We start from the raw sequence: 20986 nt of genomic DNA, 5'->3' as shown, positions 1-20986 counted from the left end.
CAATTCACAAAGACTTTTTTTTCCTGAAACCAAGCTGCAGAAGTGCTCACTCTGCAATATCATCGTCAGATGAGTGCTTTGATGAACTATATGTGCTTTCTGCCTTAAGGTGTCTAGAATGTGTCACAAAGTTTAAGCTTAACATTTTACAAAATATCAAGTATTATACCATGATGTAAATGGCCATTTTTTAATAGAAGCACTGCATTTCTATCTTTAAATGCAAATGAGCATTCCAGAAGAAGGTGGAGTCTTTGTAATTTGTGTCTTGGTTACTCTGCTAAAACATTTATTTGGTTTTATCATGGCCTAGTGGTATTGCAGGTGTTTGTCACCATGAAACTTCATTGTCTCTATGGATTTTATAGCCATGGCTGTTTAAATTTATGATATACAGCATGGTTTTCTGAGCACGCCTAATCAATGCACATTCACAGAAAGCCAGCTGTCAGGCCGGCCTCATGTGATTCTTAAACTTGCATCTTATTTGCCAATAAACTGAACTTTACATAAAACACAAAGTTCACATACTCACAATCACTTAGAGTATGTTGGGGAATGTGAACAACTTAGAAAGAAATTGAATATGTATAGTTGAAATCAGAAATATTAAACCCCTTTGAATTTTTGTTCTTTTTTTTTAAATATTTCCCAAATGATACTTAACAGAGCAAGGAAATTTTCACAGTATGTCTGATAATATTTTTTCCTCTGTAGAAAGTCTTATTTGTTTTATTTTGGCTAAAATAAAAGCAGTTTTTTTATTTTTTAAAAACCATTTTGAGGTCAAAATTGTTAGCCCCTATAATATATTTTTTTCAATAGTCTATAGAACAAACCATCGTTATTCAATAACTTGCCTAATTACCCTTACCTTTTTAACCTGCCTAGTTAACCCAATGAAGCCTTTAAATGTCACTTAAGCTGTATAGAAATGCCTTAAAAATATCTAGTAAAATATTATTTACTGTCATCATGTCAAAGATAAAACAAATTATTAGAAAAATTATTAGAAATGAGTTATTAAAACTAACAAGTTTTGAAATATGTTGAAAAAAATCTGCTCTATAAAAGAGAAGTTGGGGAAAATAAATAGGGGGGGCTAATAATTCTGACTTCATTTGTATATTAGAAATAAATATGTCCTCTTTAACGTTGTAAAACCTGTATATATTCAGTATATACAGTATACATTATATTATTTTATAAATCTTTATTACATTTTTTGTTAAACTGTAAAATCTAAAAAGTAAATCATGACGCTATGAAGCTCCCATGATGACATTTACACTACATGATGAAAACTACAAACAAGCCCATTTCTTTATAAACTCTGTAGCTGTAAAAATATGTAGAAACAAAACACAACATTACAGAATGGACCTCAGCCTTCTTATGAGCTGTATACTGGGTAATACTGGAGGTAATGAGTTTGCTCAGAGATTAGGGTGGTTATCACAGTCTCAGCAGTTTGTCTGCTCCAGCGCTGCTCTAAATCTCCTTGTAATCGTACTGCGATATCAGCCATGCAGATTTTAAAGACCAGCAGGACTTGAAAAGTTTTACCTTAGATAACCTGTAAGGTGTTGTTCTGCAGTTATGCATAGTTGCAAGATTAGAGTAGAATGCCTAATGCGTTATGGAGTTTAGCATGACATTTTTAAGTTTCATGCAAATCATCATTTGTTTGTGAATGTTCCTATGCAGATTGTGTGCTAAAATGTGCACTTTGGGGTGAGACTATTGCAAATAAATGCAGATTTTAGCACACACTGTGAACATGCATCACGACATCCATCATCAACAGTAGAAGCAATTTGATTATATTTTATAATATTTTCTTTAAGTAAAACCTTAAACTACAGTGCTTCATACACATAGACTTTACTTGGGCATGCCGCCCAGGTATATTAACAGCCGACCAAGTATATTTGGTGACACTTTTCTTTTAAACTATCCTCCTTTTACTTTTTTGGTGTATCCCATCCAATTAACCAAACATCCATGGTCGATTAACCAGTGGAAAACCAGTGGTAAATCTCTCGTTTACCCATTACTGCTGTGTGCACAATGATACACCTTTCTGGGACTGAAAAATGCTTTCAGCCCGGGTCTCTGAATCTCCTTAAACGTCCTAGATTTGACATTTGCTTCTGCTTTCTAAAGTTGCTCTTAATTGTATTTGTTTTTTCATTACTCTTTTATTTAAGCCTAATTTTGCTTGTAGAGAGATAAACATTAATTAATTCATTCTTTAATATAAGTGACTCAGAAAAACTTTACTATATACTCAGAGTAGATAAAATGACATATAAACATAACATGCTCTATTTTAATGTTCTAGGCACAAAGTCTAAAGAGCATGGAGCAAAAGCATTAAGGGCGTGTCCGAATTGAATTTTGCTATTTTAAGGAAGGAAAAATATGTTTCGCGTCGCGGCTCATGGTCTAACAGAGTTGTGCTTATTCTCTTAATGAGTTATGGGTATGTTTTGAAAAAAAAAAACAATCAGAGTTGCATCTACCATTCCCTTTAAGAGTCAGTTGCATCACACCATGGCGCATTTGCTATTTACATGGCGGACTTTGTAAGTGAAAAACTGAATGCTTTACTAGCGAGAAAACAGTTAAACAGACCATCTGTAGCATGAAGATAAAGAACAAGCCTCCTCCAATCTGCCTCTTTACTTTTGCTTTCTCTCTTTCATAGATAAGGATGTGTTGTACGCTCCCCACTGATGACATCCTCTAGCCTACATATTTGATTTGATTTTGTTAAGAGCAAAAATTTTTTCAAAACTATTTCTTAATTCAGTTCTAATTTTCAGCAAATTAATAAATGAACAATAATAATGAAGTGTGGTTAAAAAACTGAGTTATTTCCAAACAACACATCGCGGCAAACACTGACGCCTTATTGTGCCGGGTATATGATAGGGCCCTAGAAATGGGCTCATTTGCCAAATTTAAATAATCTACACTTATTCTTGTAATTATTATAATTTTTCTTCCTTTTTTATGTCATTTATTTCTCATTTGCTGTATATTGTATTCATTTTATGTAAATATATTATATATTTTATACATATCTATAATGGTAACGATGTGGCCGCAGTGAGTATAGCACTGTGGCTTCACAGCAAGAAGGTCGCTGGTTCAAGCCTCGGCTGAGTCAGTTGGCATTTCTGTTTGGAGGTTGCATGTTCTCCCCATGTTTGTGTGGGTTTCTTCCGGGTGCTCTGGTTTCCCCCACAGTACAAAGACATGCGCTATACAGTAGGTGAATTTGATAAGCTAAAATTGTCCATTGGGTATGTGTGTGAATGATAGTGTATGGATGTTTCCCAGTGATGGGTTGCAGCTGGAAGGGCATCCGCTGCGTAAAACATATACTGGATAAGTTGGTGGTTCATTCCGCTGTGGCGACCCCTGATTAATAAAGGGACTAAGCTGAAAAGAAAATGGATGAATGAATGACATATCGCCTCACAGCAAGAAGGTTGCTCAGTTGGTGTTTCTGTGTGGAGTTTGCATGTTCTCTCTGCCTTCGCGTGGGTTTCCTCCGGGTGCTCCGGTTTCCCCCACAGTCCAAAGACATGCAGTACAGGTGAATTGGGTAGGCTAAATTGTCCGTAGTGTATGAGCGTGTGTGTGTAGATGTTTCCCAGAGATGGGTTGCAGCTGGAAGGGCATCCACTGCATAAAAACTTGCTGGATAAGTTGGCAGTTCATTCCGCTGTGGCGACCCCGGATTAATAAAGAAACTAAGCCGACAAGAAAACGAATGAATGAATGAATTACTGACATATCTAAAATGTTTGATAATAGTGTACAGCAGTCTTTAAAAAAATAACCTATTGAAAAGAAAAAGTGCATAAGAGTGTCATAATAAATAAAAAAAATATTGTTAAAAATTATACATTTTTTGTTTGTCACATGTAGTTAACCTTTTATAGGCTGTGGGTAAGAGTTTCAATCAAGCTATGTTTCAAACCTGTGGGAAGCACTGAACTATTATTTGTGTCTTTCAATTGGATGCCCTGCTACATGACCACAGTGCTTTGGGGGTCCTGACAATAAAACCTTTTTAGGAAAAAAAAATTATAAATACCCTAAAAGGTGCACATTAGAAAAATAAATAAATAAAAATGAACAGCATTCACATGCATCTATATATTTAATCTATAGCCATGTCCTTGACAACCAAACAACTGCATACTTGAGGATCACATGCACTTAATGCACTTCCTTATACAATGACATTTCTAACCTCCTGACATGCTTAATATAGCATTTTAAGTTGTTTCCACAGATGTTTGTGAATGGTCATTCATTTAAGAGTGTTCGTAGCTGTACGAACAAAATCTTTTCACAAACGCAAAGAAAAAGACAACCTGATTTTAATAGATCACTGCCCTCTAATGTAGATTAGAACTTGTTACCAATTTTAACATATATTATCTGTTGTATTCACTTGAAAAACCATAAAGAGGTCAACATGTCAAGGTGAGCCATTCATTAAATGTTTCTTCAGCCCCCAAAAATTCTGATCAATTCCTGCTATAGATTAACCTTAGGAAAGTGTCGTCGCTGACGCAAAGTGTAATTAAAGACTCTGAAAGTCTCATACCACAAAACATACTGACATGTGCACACAACACTAGTCATGCCATGATGGTGCTTCCACAGATATCTTATCTGCTGGAAAGAGATAAATACAACTCAAAGGCTCTGGCCACTGACAGGAAATCAATAAAGCTATAATTTTTGGAGGGTGAAGAGGTTGATGATTATTGTTAACCTGGCTCTCCTTATGGACTCTTCACCCAGCGAGTTGTTGGGAAGTATGTTGGCTTTCACATGGCCTGGTTGTTATTTAACTGCCTCTCGATAATTTTGTCAATGAGTGTCTCTGCCTTAATTTGAGCAATAAAACAATTTAGGGTTATTACCGGAAGTGTTTTGCTGTTGAATCCTCTACTAAACCCCCTCAACCCATTTTCATGATCATTTCTTTCTGAGTCAGTTCATTATCTCCATCAGATGTTAACTTCTCATAGGGCTTTAGTGAGGGAAAGTGAAGATAGACAGTATTAAGTATTGGAAATGTGATTGATCTGCCTACAGTGCATTTTAGCAGTGAAACAGCCATGTCTGGATTTCAGCTCAAAGTTTCTCATACACTTTATTTCTCATAAATTTTCTCAAAAACAAAGTTTTTTCATAAACTGCTCCGGGTGTGTGTCAGCAGTGTTTATGTTCACTGCTGTGTGTTTGTGCACTGGGTTAAATGAAGAGCACAAAATCCAAAGGTGAGATACAATGTGAATGCTTCTCTATATGATGTCAATAACACAAACCAACTACAGGTTTGATCAATGTTTATGTTGATTTAAGGAAGCCAATAAAGACTATAAGGTGCAATTATTCAAAGAAATTATGGAAATAAATTAAATAAAATAATTTTCGCAGTTCAGTCTAGCTTTTTCCCAATTGGAGAAAAAACTTCCATCCAATGTGTACTTTTAAAAGCGCTTCTTATTTTGGTTTTGACCGTCCCCATGCAACAACAGGCTGGTATGCATGCAAGGTCAAAAAACATTTTCATTCTCCAATAATATGCGTTTATTTTTATTTAATTATCCCAAGGACTGCCATATAATTTGTTCAACGATTAATTTTTCTAATTCTCCACTTTGTGTGACACTAATATTTAAAAAATCCATAAAGGGGCACTGGAATCATTGAAACTTTGCAGACCTTTTTAACAGCTACATTACACTGGATCAAAGGTTACTAAAAGCATACGTCATTTAATTAGCAAAAATATGCATTAAGTTGGCCCAAAAAAAAAAAAAAAATGCACCCTAATAACCTTCTGAGTTGTATTTTTAAGGATTTTTTTTTATCTCACCTAACAGGTAGGGTTGCATTGATTATAGATTTTGGTTGGACTATTATAGTTTAAGGAATAATCACGCTTTCATGGTTATCATGATAATTATGCAATCATTAATTTCAAAACAACACTACTTTAGAAAATCTCATAAACATATTATATAGGGTTCTTTATTGTGGCTTTGTCACAAATAATACAGCACAAAATAATAATAATAAAAAAATAGTCCATTTACTTTAAAATATATATTTAATTCCATATTCCAAAAGCTAGTTTCTGTGCCTGATAATTAGGTTGTCATGGTTCTGACCTTCGATCACCACCCGTTTCACAATGCGGCCACCTCCAAGTTCGAGGTCATGGTGCTCCACCGGAAAAAAGGTGGTTTGCCATCTCCAGGTTGGAGGAAAGTCCTTACCCCAGGTGGAAGAGTTAATGAGTGAGGGAAGGATGAAACGTGAGATTGACAAGTAGATTGGTGCATCGGCAGCAGTAATCGGTCGGTGTACCGGTCCATTGTGGTAAAGAAGGAGCTGAGCTGAAAGGCAAAGATCTCAATTTTGCTGGTCATTCTACGCTCCTACTCTCACCTATGGTCATGAGCTTTGGGTCATCACTGAAAGGACAAGATCCCGGATACAAGGGGCCAATATAAGTTTCCTTCACAGGGTGGCAGGGCGCACCCTTATAGATAGGGTGAGGTGCTCTGTCATCCGGGAGGAGCTCGGATTAGAGCCACTGCTCCTCCACATTGAGAGAATAAGCTGAGGTGACTCGGGCATCTGTTTCAGATGTCTCCAGGACACCTACCCAGGGAGGTGTTCCAGGCATGTCTCAGGAGGCCTCGCTGAAGACCCAGGACACTATACTGTATATATTCAATGTCAGTTCTGATCAAAGTAATGCAGAAAAAAAAAAAGTCTATACATGCACGTTTAGGCCTGCAAGCTAAGAAACTGTCCGGAGCCAATTTTGACTAAACCTAGTTTGTACACTGAAAAAAAAATACAATTTTTGCAAAATTGTTGCAAACCATTTATATGGGCTTTATTTTTGTTTGTTTAAATTTAGCCCAAATTAATTGTTTGCAACTACTTAACTTAATAGAAATTTTATTAAATCCAATGTTTCATTTTTTTCAGTGTACCATTACTTAATTTTAATAATTCCTTGAAGATGCAAAACTAATGTTGACAAAATGTTCTATGAATTTCCTCCCTAAACCAAGTCTGTAGAGACTTTTTCCTAAACATGACTGTCCTCTACTGGCCACATCATTGTTTGAATAATTGCCTTGCTTTGTTTTCTTTTATTTCTTTTAGATCATATTCTGTAGGTAAAATTAAAGGCAAAAAGGAGGATCTTTTGATGAGTAAAATAAGAACATCTTCCCTGTTCAACATTATGCCTATATGACATGATATCAGTTTGTTTTGGCTAAATTAATAGAAAAAAAACTCAGAAAATCTCATCACAGGATGAAATAAACTCAAATCACAAAAGACTTTAGTCTATATCAAATAACCAAAGTATCCCACAAAGCAATGCACCAAACCTGAACTTGTAAAGTGTATCTCGTTTTCACTGCCTTTTTCACACTACTTTAGATTCTCAGAAGCATCTCTTTAGCATGACACAATTCCTGGCCAGTTTTGAATCCGCATTCATCCATTTCACTTTTGCTCCATTTCAAGTCACCACTTGCACAACCATAATATCACTGATACTCATTTAAAAGCAAGAAAGAAACCAGGTGGCCTTTTTTTCCAGGACTATAGTACAGGAATGTTCAACCACTACTGAAGCGATACTGTTTCAAGAAGCCTGTGTGTGGGTGCAATTCATCAAGCTGCAAAGCACTCTTCTTAAATCTGTATAGGCCTTAAAGAAAGTATTTTATTTTCTTTATATTCTCCTTGATGACTGAGATTTACTAATATTCCCATATAATATTAATTTGGAGAAATGTAGCAATTGTTATTAATATTTCCAATGAGCTTAGACAGTAGTTATAAATGGACGTTTCTGATTTTATGCATGGCCCTATCAACACTTGAACCACAAATTGCAGTATTTGCATTGAGGTACTGTGCATGTATTATTTGCTACATATAACAAATGCAGAAAGTACCGAAAGTGTTACAAAATCATGTGTCAAATATTATATATAATATTTACTGTTACTATAGTAGCATTTTTTTGGCAGTTATAACATAAATATACTGTCATTTATTAATTAACATGCTATAAAAACAAATATGCCATGATAAACTGTATTGAATTTTGCAGTAGCCGGAAAGCTAGCCGGCAGCTAGCTCTCTGTAACTCTCTCATGGTCACCCACTGAAGCAAAGCAGGGCTGTGCCCGGTCAGTACCTGGATGGGAGAACACATGGCAAAGCTAGGTTGCTGCCAAAAGGGGTGTTCGTGAGGCTAGCAGGGGGCGCTCAACCTGCGGTCTGTGTGGGTCCTAATGCCCCAGTATAGTGACGGGGACTCTATACTGCTCAGTGAGTGTCGTCTTTCGGATGAGACATCAAGACGATCTGCTGCAAGCATCAGAATGGGGAAAAAAGGTGACTTAAGTGACTTTGAATGTGGCATGGGTGTTGGTGCCAGATTGTCTGAGTATTTCAGAAACTGCTGATCTACTGGGATTTTCATGCACAACCATCTCTAGGGTTTACAGAGAATGGTCCAAAAAAGATAAAGTATCCTGTGAGCGCAAATGCCTTGTTGATGCCAGACGTCAGAGGAGAATGGCCAGACTGGTCTATCTGATAGAAGAGCAACAGTAACTTAAATAACCACTCATTACAACTGAGGTATGCAGAAAAGCATCTCTGAACACACAATACGTCAAACCTTGAGGCGGATGGGCTACAGCAGCAGAAGACCACACCAGGTGTCACTCCTGTCAGCTAAGAACAGAAACCTAAGGCTACAATTCACACAGGCTCATCAAAATTGGACAATAGAAGATTGGAAAAACGTTGCCTGGTCTGATGAGTCTCAATTTCTTCTGTGACATTCGGATGGTGGTGTCAGAATTTGGCATCAACAACATGAAAGCATGGATCCATCTTGCCTCGTATCAACGGTTCAGGCTGGTGGTGGTGTAATGGTGTGGGGGATATATTCTTGGCACACTTTGGGCCCATTAGTACCAATTGAGCATTGTGTCAGTGCCACAGTCTGAGTATTGTTGATGACCATGTCCAACCCTTTATTACCACAGTGTATCCATCTTCTAATGGCTACTTCCAGCAGGATAAAGCACCATGTCATAAAAAAACCTCAAATCATATCAGACTTGTTTTTTTAAACATGGCAATGAGTTCACTGTACTCAGATAGCCTCCACATTCACTAGATCTCAATCTAATAAAGACTCTTTAGGATGTGGTGGAATGAGAGAGTCACATCATAGATGTGCAGCTGACCCATCTGCAGCAACTGCGTGATGCTATGTCAATATGGACCAAAATCTCTGAGGAATATTTCCAATACTATGCCATGAAGGATTAAAGCAGAGAGGTCCAACCCGGTACTAATAAGATGCTATACATTACACATCAACTAAAGTTTAAAATATAATATCGTAGTGGACCACCCCTTTAATGCTAAGGAATGGCTGAATCATGGAAATATAGGAAAACATTTAAAACACTTGTGACTTCTAAGCCCCCAAAGAGAGGGCGAGGAAACACAGACATTTTCCCTTTCATCCAGTTTATTGAACGCCATTAATCATTAGCTTACACATGACCCCCAAAGAGCCAATTCAAACACAGAAACCAGAGCAAGATTTACTGCTGGGTCATTAGAAAGACATGCAACACAAGGAAAAAGTTCTCTGTGAAACAAGTGTTAAAAAATGAGCTCTAGAAGAACAGCTCGCAATCATCAGGAGAACCATGGATGTTCAGAGTGAATTTGTCAGTGGACAATTCTTGTGTTTTTGTGGCGTTTGAGCTGTTTATCTTGTCTAATTATTCTACCTTGAACATGAAGCTCATTTACGTCCAGAAAAACAGAACTAGAGGTTTTATTTTATTTTATATAAAAAAGGTTTGGGATGTTGGCTTGAGAAAGGCTTTACAATGTTTGAATTAGTTCTAGAAGATTGAAGTTTCAAGTAGTTTTGGTGGTTTAAAGTTGGAAGGTTTTGAAAGCTATACAGTATCAAAAATCCCTGCATTCTGCAATTTATTATTACACACAACAAAATAAACATTCTGTATATTATATTTGGTTTTGTAAGCTTATTGTACATTGCATTAAAATCCATACAGTACCCCATGACAGCTAAAATGTAATCGTTTGAAGTATGAAGATGTAGGTATATAGTTAGCTATATGCAGTAGGTATAAAAAGAAAAATGTATTGTTTTTCAAGTATAATAAAATGGGTTTACAAAGCTTTTGTTTTTAGAGTTTATTAAGCTGTTCCATGGCCAGGTGTGTGTTATTCCCTGATTATCCCAATTACAATAAGCAGATAAAAGGTCCAAAGTTCATATCAAATGTGCTATTTGCATTTGCATTTATCAGTCAAGCAAGCCATCATTAGGCTCAAAAAACTAAACAAACCCATCAGAGAGATAGCAAAAACATCAGGCGTGGCCAAACATTGGTTTGGAACATTCTTAAAAAGAAAGAATGCATCAGTGACCTCAGAAACACCAAAAGACCCGGAAGACTACGGAAACAACTGCAGTGGATGACAGAAGAATTCTTTCCCTGGTAAAGAAAACACCCTTCACTACAGTTGGCCAGATCAAGAAAACTCTCCAGGATGTAGGTGTGTGTGTGTGTGTGTGTGTGTATGTGTCAGAGTCAACAATCGAGAAGACTACGCCAGAGTCAATACAGAGGTTTCATCACAAGATGTAAACCATTGGTGAGCCTAAAAAACAGGAAGTCCAGATTAGAGTTCTACAAAAAGGCCTTTACAGTGCTGGAACAACACCCTATAAACCGATTACATCAAAGAAAAGAAAATTTACAATATATACAATTGTACATGAAATCTAGTCTAAAAATATACATAAGGAATACAAATTTGTAAACAATACAATGACATTAAGGGGCGACGCAGTGGCGCAGTAGGTAGTGCTGTCGCCTCACAGCAAGAAGGTCTCTGGTTTGAGCCTCGGCTCAATTGGCGTTTCTGTGTTTAGTTTGCATGTTCTCCCTGCGTTCGCGTGGGTTTCCTCTGGGTGCTCCAGTTTCCCCCACAGTCCAAAGACATGCGGTACAGGTGAATTGGGTAGGCTAAATTGTCTGTAGTGTAAGAGTGTGTGTGTGGATGTTTCCCAGAGATGGGTTGCGGGATGCTGGAAAGGCATGCACTGCGCAAAAACTTGCTGGATAAGTTGGCGGTTCATTCCGCTGTGGCGACCCCGGATTAATAAAGGGACTAAGCCAACAAGAAAATGAATAAACAATGACATTAAGGGCATATAGCAAATAAGCATATAGCAAGATCACTGTGTACGGGAAGAGTAGTGTATGGAGAAGGAAAGGAACTGCTCATGATCCTAAAAAGTGATGCATTGTGGTAGTAGTGACATGGCGTGGGCATGTATGGCTGTCCATGGAACTGGCTCTCTTTTATTTATTGATGATGTGACTGCTGCCAAAAGCAGCAGGATAAATTCTGAAGTGTTTCGGTGGCCGAGAAGTGCAAAACAACACAACACTTTTACAAAGCTCGAGACAAATTTACATTTTGAAAAACAATTTTTACCCATCATCAGACACAATTACATAGGAAAAATAATTTTACCATGGACGAAACAAATTTACATATTAGAAAAAAATCCCGAAACAAATTTACAATTACAGATTCCTTACAGAAAGGGAATGAACCACACTGGAAGTGACGTGGAATGTACGGTGAGCACGGTAAATTAATGCTGTGGGGTACATGGTGTAAACAAAGTTTATGGTGACCGAACATAGACAGCGGTCGAGGGTTGTTTGGCCCGTTTTGTGGCAAACACATGAGCAGCTTAACACAGTTTAGCTTTATGTGTGGTCGGTGTTTGGAGTTAATAAAGGATGCGGACCAGACGGAAACATACTGCATACTGTGTTCAATATTTTAACGAGGGCCACTCGTACACTGTAATCGTGGACATGACGTCAAGTCTACACGGTGTAAACATCTGCTTGAGGACTCTTAACAGTAAACTGAATGAAGCCGGTGTTATGGTTTAACTGGTGAGCCCCCTTTTCAGATGTAAACTATTCACGTTTGCAGATTGGCAGATTCGTCACTTTTTCACAGCAACAAAACATGCCCATACCAAATAAAGATTCTTATTACTTGGTGTCAGTGCAAACATTATTGATTTTAATATCTGTGTAGCAGAAAAGTATAAATCAAAATTAATGTGATCAACGGGATTCGAATCCAAGTCAAAAGGTTCTGCAAGAGCATCAACCGACCTATGTAACAGAGCGACTCGGGTCTACAGGGTGGGGTCGGTTTTGATATCTTTATCAGTCAACACATGCTGTGCATTGATTGTTTCCGTGTACTTGCGTTTACATGTTTCTACATACACTCACGCTGATATTTTCTCAGAATAGTTCTAATATATTTTATCGCAGTTGTTCAAACCATGATTTTTATAGTGGTAGACTCGTGGAAATTTCCTGTCTACAAAGTCACACACAAGCTGGATATTATTGATATTTTCCAGTGTGTGTGGTACATTCCACGTCGCTTCTGTTGTGTGGTACATTCCCTTTCCACAAAGAACCTGTAATTTTAAAATTGTTTAGGGACTTGTAAAAGGGTTTTGTGTCTTGTTAATTTTTTTTCTAAAATGTAAATTTGTTTTGTCCTTGGTAAAAGTGTTTCACACTTTGTAATGTTGTTTTGCACTTCCCGGCCACCGTAGTTTCAGGCAATATTTTCTGCATATATTAGGCCAAATGCTTCAAAACACATTGGACAGTGCTTCACAGTGCAGATAAAGAATGACCCAAAGCATACTGCAAAAGCAACCAAAGAGTTTTTGAAGGGAAAGAAGTGAAAAGTTAACCAATGGCCATTTCAATCACTTGATCTGAATCCGATTAAGCTTGCATTTCACTTGCTGAAAACAAAACTGAGGGGAAATACCTCAAGAAAAACTGCAAAGGATTTGCAACTAAGTACTAAAAAGTGAAAGTTTGATTTATGATTATTATTTTGTCCACTTACTTTTGGACCCTTAACAAGTGGGGGGCACATATTTGGATGCAAATACCCCTTAAATTAAAGCAGTCTGCGGTTAAAGCACATCTTGTTTGTTTAATTTCAAATCAATTGATTAATTGTGTTGGTGTATAGACCCAAAAATTGTGTTGCTGTCTATGTATATATGCTGTTGCAACTTGAATAATTTTTTGTGTTGTCACCATCTGATTGTTTATATCATTATCACTAACTCTGAACTGTGAATTCATGTCAAATGAATGGGAGAGAAATTTGTAACATTTACTTTACCCCGCGTACTTAAATGTAAAATTTAAAGCAATTGCCCATTTTTAGTCTACCCTGACTCATTTTGTCCAGGAAGACAAAATTATAAATGATATGGAGTGTGGACACTGTCAGTGTGGCATTAGAAGTTATTAATTAGAAGTGGGAGAAAAAAAAAATGTTTATTGATGCATCACGTATATTTCTGTAGAGTTCAGAATCAATTATGTATGCAAATTAGTTTGCAAAGGTGCAACCCTGTCTGGGTGCAGGCTAGAAACAGAAAATGATGCTTAAATAAAATAACACTATTAGGTCAATGTTCAACTTTAGAATCACTAAAAAATTAAAGAATGCAGATAGGACGTCATTAACATGATGCATCACAAACAATGAAATGCTATTGGCTGGGAAGGAGCTACTCTATGACCCATCCTCAGGTGAGATTGTGAGATTGTTTCAGATTGTGTCAAAACTGCACATTTCAAGGTACTTCATGGGACCTTTAAGATTTCAGGAATGATTTCTGCACATTTTGAAACCAAAAAATGACACCCTTGGTGGAATGGTGTCAAAAACAACGCATATAGAACTGTACCTAATTGTTATTTTAAGGCTTTATTTTATTTTATTTTTTTAAACAACTAAACTAACATTTCCAGAACTATCAATGATCTAATATTTTTAGCTGAGATCCTAAATTCCAACTGTGGTCTTCATAAACGTCTGGTGTGTCATTTTTTAAAGAGCAAGCATATAGATCTGAGGTCAACATTATTATTGACTCAAGGCTGAAGGAGAACCTCAAAGCCTGGGTCAACTAAACAGGACCAAATGGACTCTTTTAAAGGGGCGAGAGTCCAAAGTCCAGGCTTATCAAGGCCATTAACACTAGGGCCTGTGCTTTATAATTGACTTGGGGCTCGTTGGGAAAAATCAAAATCATATTTTGACTGCCTGCTGAGGCACTAAGGTCCAAATCCTATTGCTTTTATGTGGCTTCAGAGGGTCATTGACTCCAGCTAGGGCTCAGAGAAGCATGAAGCCCGAGCGCATAGATCAAGCATGTAAGGACAGCATTGAGACGTTTTGTCACCTTACTGGAATAATTATTTGACTCGTTCAACCAAACGATGGTCTTATCCTCAAAGCAGAGCCCGGTGATGATTTAAACAGGGGAAGAAAACCCTCTGGATGGTGGAATAGAATGCCAGCACATTAACTGCTATAACAACACAAAAATCCCTCACAGAAAGAGCTCTATTGTTGTAGAAGATTGAGAGTGTGCCATATATAAGCCGCTGTAATGAGACTGCTGACAGCACAGGCAGGAGGAATCAAAGAGCGCTGAAGGTGTCAAACTCATTGAGCAGAAAAGAGAGAACAGGTGCAGAGACTGTTTCTACTGCTATTTACTTTTCAGGGTATTGAAAACAAACCGAAAGCGAGCTAGTTTTGATTGTCATCTAATTTTTTGAAACAAATTATTTAGAAAGATTTTTGACATCTATATATATATATATATATATATATATATATATATATATATATATATATATATATATATATATATATATATATATATATATATATATATATATATATATGAGAGAGAGAGAGAGAGAGAGAGAGAGAGAGAGAGAGAGAATTTTCAACTCGACTTTAATAAAAATTTTAAAGACATTGTACAACCAAATGTTACACATAAATATGAAAAACAGCCTAATAAACCATAAACTTTAAATTTGCATCACAAATTTGACATAAACCTCCTTTGTAACACCAAATCTTTTCAAAACACATAAGATCATCCATTGTTTTGTAATACTGAAAATCAATTAAAATTCTGGATTTCACCAATATAAAAAAAAAATATTTTTAAACAGCCACTTGAGGTTTCCTCAACTTGTAATTGTCTAGTGTCATAAATTGCCATTTTTGCTTGACCCAAAAGAAAAGAGAGAGATCTGATGCTGCACACTTGGCCAGGATGAAGAGACCATGGGTCTGTTCTTCGTACGTGGATTACTGAATTAACTGGATTTGGTTATTGATGATACACACACACACACACACACACACACACACACACACACACACACACACACACACACACACACATTTATAATTTATAATAATTAATAATATTTAATACTACATAATTAATAATATTTGTGTTTATTTACATATAGGTTTAAACCATTTATAAATACAACTTGTGCAATCTGCACTCCAAAATAAAAGTACAAAATTGGGTGGTTCTCCCCAAAGGAATCAAAGAGAACATTTATTAATATTGACTTTTTAGAAACAAAGGCATACTATTTTAAGGTACCGGATCAGCGTTAAAATTTGTGTATGATAATAGACACACCCAATATTCAACGATTTTTGGTTTGCTTTTTTTTTTTAAAGGAATAATAATTCATGCAGTCATGCACATGTTTTGTTTTCATCTACATATAATACATTACATCCCATTACTCAAGTTTGGATAACTCAGTCTTTCACAGGCATTTGTGCGGTTAAAGTTCAACCAGTGCATATTTTTAATTTCTTTGCACCACACATAACATCAATTTAGAACATAATGTACACATTTGATCCTACTTTACATCCCCAGAGAGAAAACACATAGACACAAATCCCTTAATGCTAAATTGTCAATCATCTCAATGCAAGGAAATTTCTGTAAAACGGTCTCTGAAATGATGTCTATTAAATTAGGAGGATAACAGTCTTAGCACTCACTGCTAATCAAGTCTGATGGTTTAACCAAGCAAAGCGAGCAGCATCCTGTTGAATCATTTAAGGCCTTCACCTTGAACCACAGAGCGGTCGACCCAAACATCAACCCTAGAGAATCCGCTTCCACAAACCACTAATGCAATTAGAGTCTCAGCCAAACACAGAGGTGTCGAGGCCACGTCAAAACATCCATGCCAGTATGAGTAATCTAGCGTGAGCAGCAATATAAAAAATCATCATAAATGTCAGTGTCTTTCTCCAACCACAGAATAACACTTTACGATTTGTAAAATGAATCATTTACACAACTGGACGTAAAGCCAGGGGTGATGAACTACATGCTTTTTGTCCTCCTTTCATTAGCTTGTTGTTTTATAGTCTGGATTTTACAGAAAGTCCTTTTTGGGTAATTAGGAATGTCTGAAATGCTCCCAGAAACAATGCAGATGCAAAAATCTGTAAATGAGGAGAATTTCTCAAATGGAAAAGACGGCATTCAAACGATGCACTCAAGAGAACCATAAAAGAACTGTAAAAATAGACATTCACCTTTAACTGTTCCATGGCTTGGTTCAGAGCTCTGTTCTGCAGCTTCCAGATATATCGGCTCATAACTTCATCATCCAGCAGAATGTAACAGATCATGGAAGAATTTAGACGAGTCTGACCTTCAGTGAGGACAGCAGCAAGCATGTAGTTTCTGAGTGAAACATTCAGATCAACAGTCTCATTAGAAAGAATATCTAATTTTAAAACAAATAATTTAATTAACAAATATAGTATTTTATTAATGCTTATTAGTATGTTAAATGGACTGGATATGGCCAAGATTTTACCAATAAGTAGCATTTATAATAATACTAATGAATGGGGTTTACATTGGAATTATTGGCTGAGCTCTGTTTGATGACTTTATTTTGCAGATCAGAAAATGATGTTTTTAATGATTCCACTGGAAGATCAGATTGCTGTTCTGTCCAGGCAATCAGGAATTCTTGTAATGATTTTTGAAAGCTCTCTAGTTCCCCTTAGTGTTTAAAAAAGTATATTGCAATTGTTTGGTTTAGTGCGTAACTACACGAGTTCAAATTCCTGTTTAGTATGAAACTGAGCAGATTTCTCGATTTTTCTGTGCATTTGGGACAAACAATCACTTATTTAATGTTTTTACTCCGATTCGCTGTTGATATAAACAGGGCTCATATTCTTTTGTTTCTTGCTAGTTGATGGGGTGTTGGATGCTGACTGACTTTCCTGAGGTAAATGTAGCGACGGCATACTGTACAAGCTGTTTTGTTGGATAATTGAGCAATTACGTGAGATTATCATTTCGGTAGGCCTTTTCAAATTCCATTGTTTCTCTCTAAATAGCCTACCTGCTTCTCTTCCGACCGTTTTCTCTGTTCACTGACACTGACGCCGGATGTTGATCCCGCCTTTGCCATCTTGTGGTTGATTGATATGGATTTTTTTTCTCTCCCTTTATTGTAAATATATACAAACTAGTACAAGAGTATACATCTCACAACAATTATGAAAAAAAAAGTTAAAAGAATGAGAGAAATTATCTTATATATAGGTAATTTTTCAATTACGAGCACTTTTATGTCCTTTGATCATATATCCAAAGGTATATACTTTTGTTCAGATGACTCTTTCTCTTTGTCAAACTAATAATAAAACTTACTTTTAAAAAATACTACATTTCTATTATATTATTTCATATTATTCATCCTCCTTTTCGGTGTCAAAATCGCTGTTTTCGCCTTGTCGCCTTGAGTTTTAAACTTCAACAATAAAAATAACATTTAAAAATATTATTTATCTGGTAACTATTATTGTATCTTAATTAAGCACTAGTGAAATAAGTTAAATATGTTTAAGTTATTAATGTGAGACTATTATACGATATTAATTGTTAAACAAAATATAGCTGTCACACAGTTTCTGTGTCATTTCCACCACAACTCTGTAATGTTGCTTTAAAAGGTTTGTGTGAAAGATTGTTTTGGTAGTTTCTATGAAAATAAATAGTGACATCCAAGCACAGGGTCAAGAAGGAGGGCATTTACATTTTCATCAACAAACACATGGAGAAAAATCAAGGTAAATATTGCTTGATAGGGTAATGCATTTATTTTACGTCATTTCCTAACATGCTGCCTTCAAAGGTGATTTTAAAAAATAAACAAAACTAAGGTTAATAAGCGTATTTTGTATAGTTGAATTGCTAGTATCAATCCAAAGCTAATCGGAGAAGCTATCTTTAATTTTTTTCACAATAAACTGGAGAAAATTCATTTCCACCACTGTCACAATCAAAGTATAAACAGATGCCAGGGGTAAAATAAACAAATAGGTAAGATAATAATAGTAAACAAGGAAACATTTATTTAATCAAATGAAATTTACATGAAGCTTCATTTGTTTTTTTAGCTTTTCTGTTTCTAATGTTACATGTAATCTCCTTTATAAAATGTTCACAATTTGGCTTAGCTTTGGCCCACTTCTTGACATGAATATGGTATTTTCCAAGTAATATTATTAGTTGTATAAAAAAATAGGTTGTACTTTTTGAATCAATTCCATCCTGTACTAAAGCAAATATGACATCATATAACCCAATTTGTATTAGTGTACCAGATGTCCTTGACATAAAGCTAGAAACATCAATCCGAAATAATCTTGAGTATACACATTAAAAACAGATGAGTAACAGATTCTTTAACAATACCACAGAAATCCCAAGAGTTTTCTCTATCCGCTTTAAATAAAACTGTGTAAAATTTTAAAAGATACCCGTCTTGTTTTATTACTTCTAAAAAAAGTATTTGTTAGAAACCATACTTTCTTCATGTTTCCAAATTTTGATGACCAGAACCCTGTTGAAGATGGTATGTATTTTTTATTACATTTCTAAAATATCTACTACATTTATCTTTAACAATCTTAAAATCACCGATAAAGAAAACATCATCACTTGTCTTTGGCTGTTGGTCCACATAATATACAGAATTAGGCAAAAGTGAAATAACTTTACTTGGTATTGCATAAAAAACAGCTTAGTCTTTTGATTTTACAGGAACATTTTTAAGGAATTCTGAGTATGACAAAAGCAATCCATGATCCATCCATTGACTGACTAAATATTCCAGTGTCATACCATGATTGAATAAATATAGACTTCCTTTTGTAAAAGATATCTCTTTTATGATATAGAAATTGTATTGGATGATAATTTTGTTCTTTAACATATACTATAACATGATTAGCTAGCATTGGTTAGCCTTAGAAAAGATGAACACATGACTCTACAAAACAGAATTTTCACTACATAGACCACATATGGCAGAATTTGATAAATAAGAAATATGTTTTATAATATTTTTAGATTTGAAGACTTGGAATACCCTCATAAATTTCTTATTGGCTGTTTAAAACTCTAAAAGGTAAAGTGTAACACTTAGTGTATGGCATTTCACAACTTTCCAAGTTCACCATTATTTCCAAAACTGGTCATCTGAGAGATGCAATGGGTTGTCCAAACTCAGTCCTGGAGTGTTTTCCAACCCCAAATTACACACACCTGATTCTGAATCAGACATATTAGAATAAGGATTACTAGGTACAGTACAAATAATACCCCCGGAGTTCTGGTTTGAGGTATGTTGGAGCATGCAGACAGCCCTCCAGGACTGTGTTCAGGCACCCATTCCAATGCTAGTGTTATTAAATCAAATCATAGGCGTTCAGAAAATTATAATAATAATAAACTTATATTTTAAAAAAATAAAGTTTAACAATCACAGTTCAAAATGTTCATTACCCCCTCTGAATAAAACAAAACAAAAACAGATAAAAAATCAGCCTATAAGCTTAGCTTGGTCTCCTTGGTCTTACCTTTTTAGTTAAGCTGAAAGCAGCTGGTTTTGGACCTGTTTAGTTGCCTTTAAGTATCCTGTTAAGACTAGCCTGACCAGCTAAGACCAACAGGTAAACCATCCAGCACACCCAGTTTTTATTTTATTTTTATTTTTTTTAGCAGGGATAATAGTGCGTAATACATGTTTTAGAGGGCTTTTTGAAAGCAAAGTAAGTGATTCCACTATGAATGCGAATGTTGAGACCTGTTGGTTGCTACAATTAGACCCTTCGGCTTTCCAAAACTGCTAAATCAATTTCCTAATTGCACCGAAGGAGTGTGTGGCCAGGGAATGTATTATGACAGACTCTAGACGTAATCAAGTACTTCTTCTCTCCACAAGATGGCAGAAGACGCCATTTTTTGATAAGCAGCAATTATAAATCAACCATTTCATTTATTGTTAATTTAATTGCTGCATTATAAAACTCAGCTAAGTGATACAAATTAGAATGAAATTACTAGTAACCTTGTCTACCCATTTGAGTGTTCCTTGTCACTTGCATTTACAGTAAAATTGACATTTTTTGCCAAGAAAACACATATTTGGATATTTTAATGCAATACAAACTAGTGTAAATGTATTAAATGTTAAAGCAATAATTCTTGCCTAATTACTTTATTTATACACTCATTCATAATCTTACTTTAAAAATTATAAAGAAAGTGATGATAATGATTAAAAAACAAACTATTGAAATTGAACTTGCATTTCCATACAGTAGAAGTAAATAGTGAGGACTGGCTGTTGAGTTTGAATACTTGATGAAAATAATTGCATAAAACTAAACTGAAAGCATGTGAATGCGCTGCATATCTGGTGTAAATGACAAACAAACTAACTTCACTTGATGATAGATCAGAATTTAAATACGTATTTCAGCTCAGAAAATGAATGACTTTCCTGAATATTTATGTTTCTTACTAATGGATGTAACT

At 35.6% G+C, this 20986-nt stretch overlaps 1 long non-coding RNA gene across 5 annotated transcripts in view; it reads right to left on the bottom strand.

Annotated features, from left to right (window-relative positions):
* Positions 1-17605, bottom strand: part of LOC141377048 (uncharacterized) — a 94981-nt gene extending 77376 nt beyond the window's left edge. For all 5 annotated transcript variants that reach the window (XR_015506341.1, XR_015506338.1, XR_015506340.1 and 2 more), the window contains exons 1-2: positions 17502-17605; positions 16675-16825 (exon numbers count right to left, since the gene is read on the bottom strand). This is a non-coding gene — a long non-coding RNA (uncharacterized LOC141377048). The remainder of the gene's footprint in view (positions 1-16674; positions 16826-17501) is intronic.
* Positions 17606-20986: the final 3381 nt, after the last annotated feature.

Source organism: Danio rerio, chromosome 13, assembly GCF_052040795.2.
Source record: "Danio rerio strain M-AB ecotype USA chromosome 13, GRCz13ab, whole genome shotgun sequence".
Classification (NCBI taxonomy): Eukaryota; Metazoa; Chordata; class Actinopteri; order Cypriniformes; family Danionidae; genus Danio; species Danio rerio.
The sequence above is the reverse complement of the archived record's forward strand: the minus strand, read 5'-3'. Positions and strand labels throughout refer to the sequence as shown.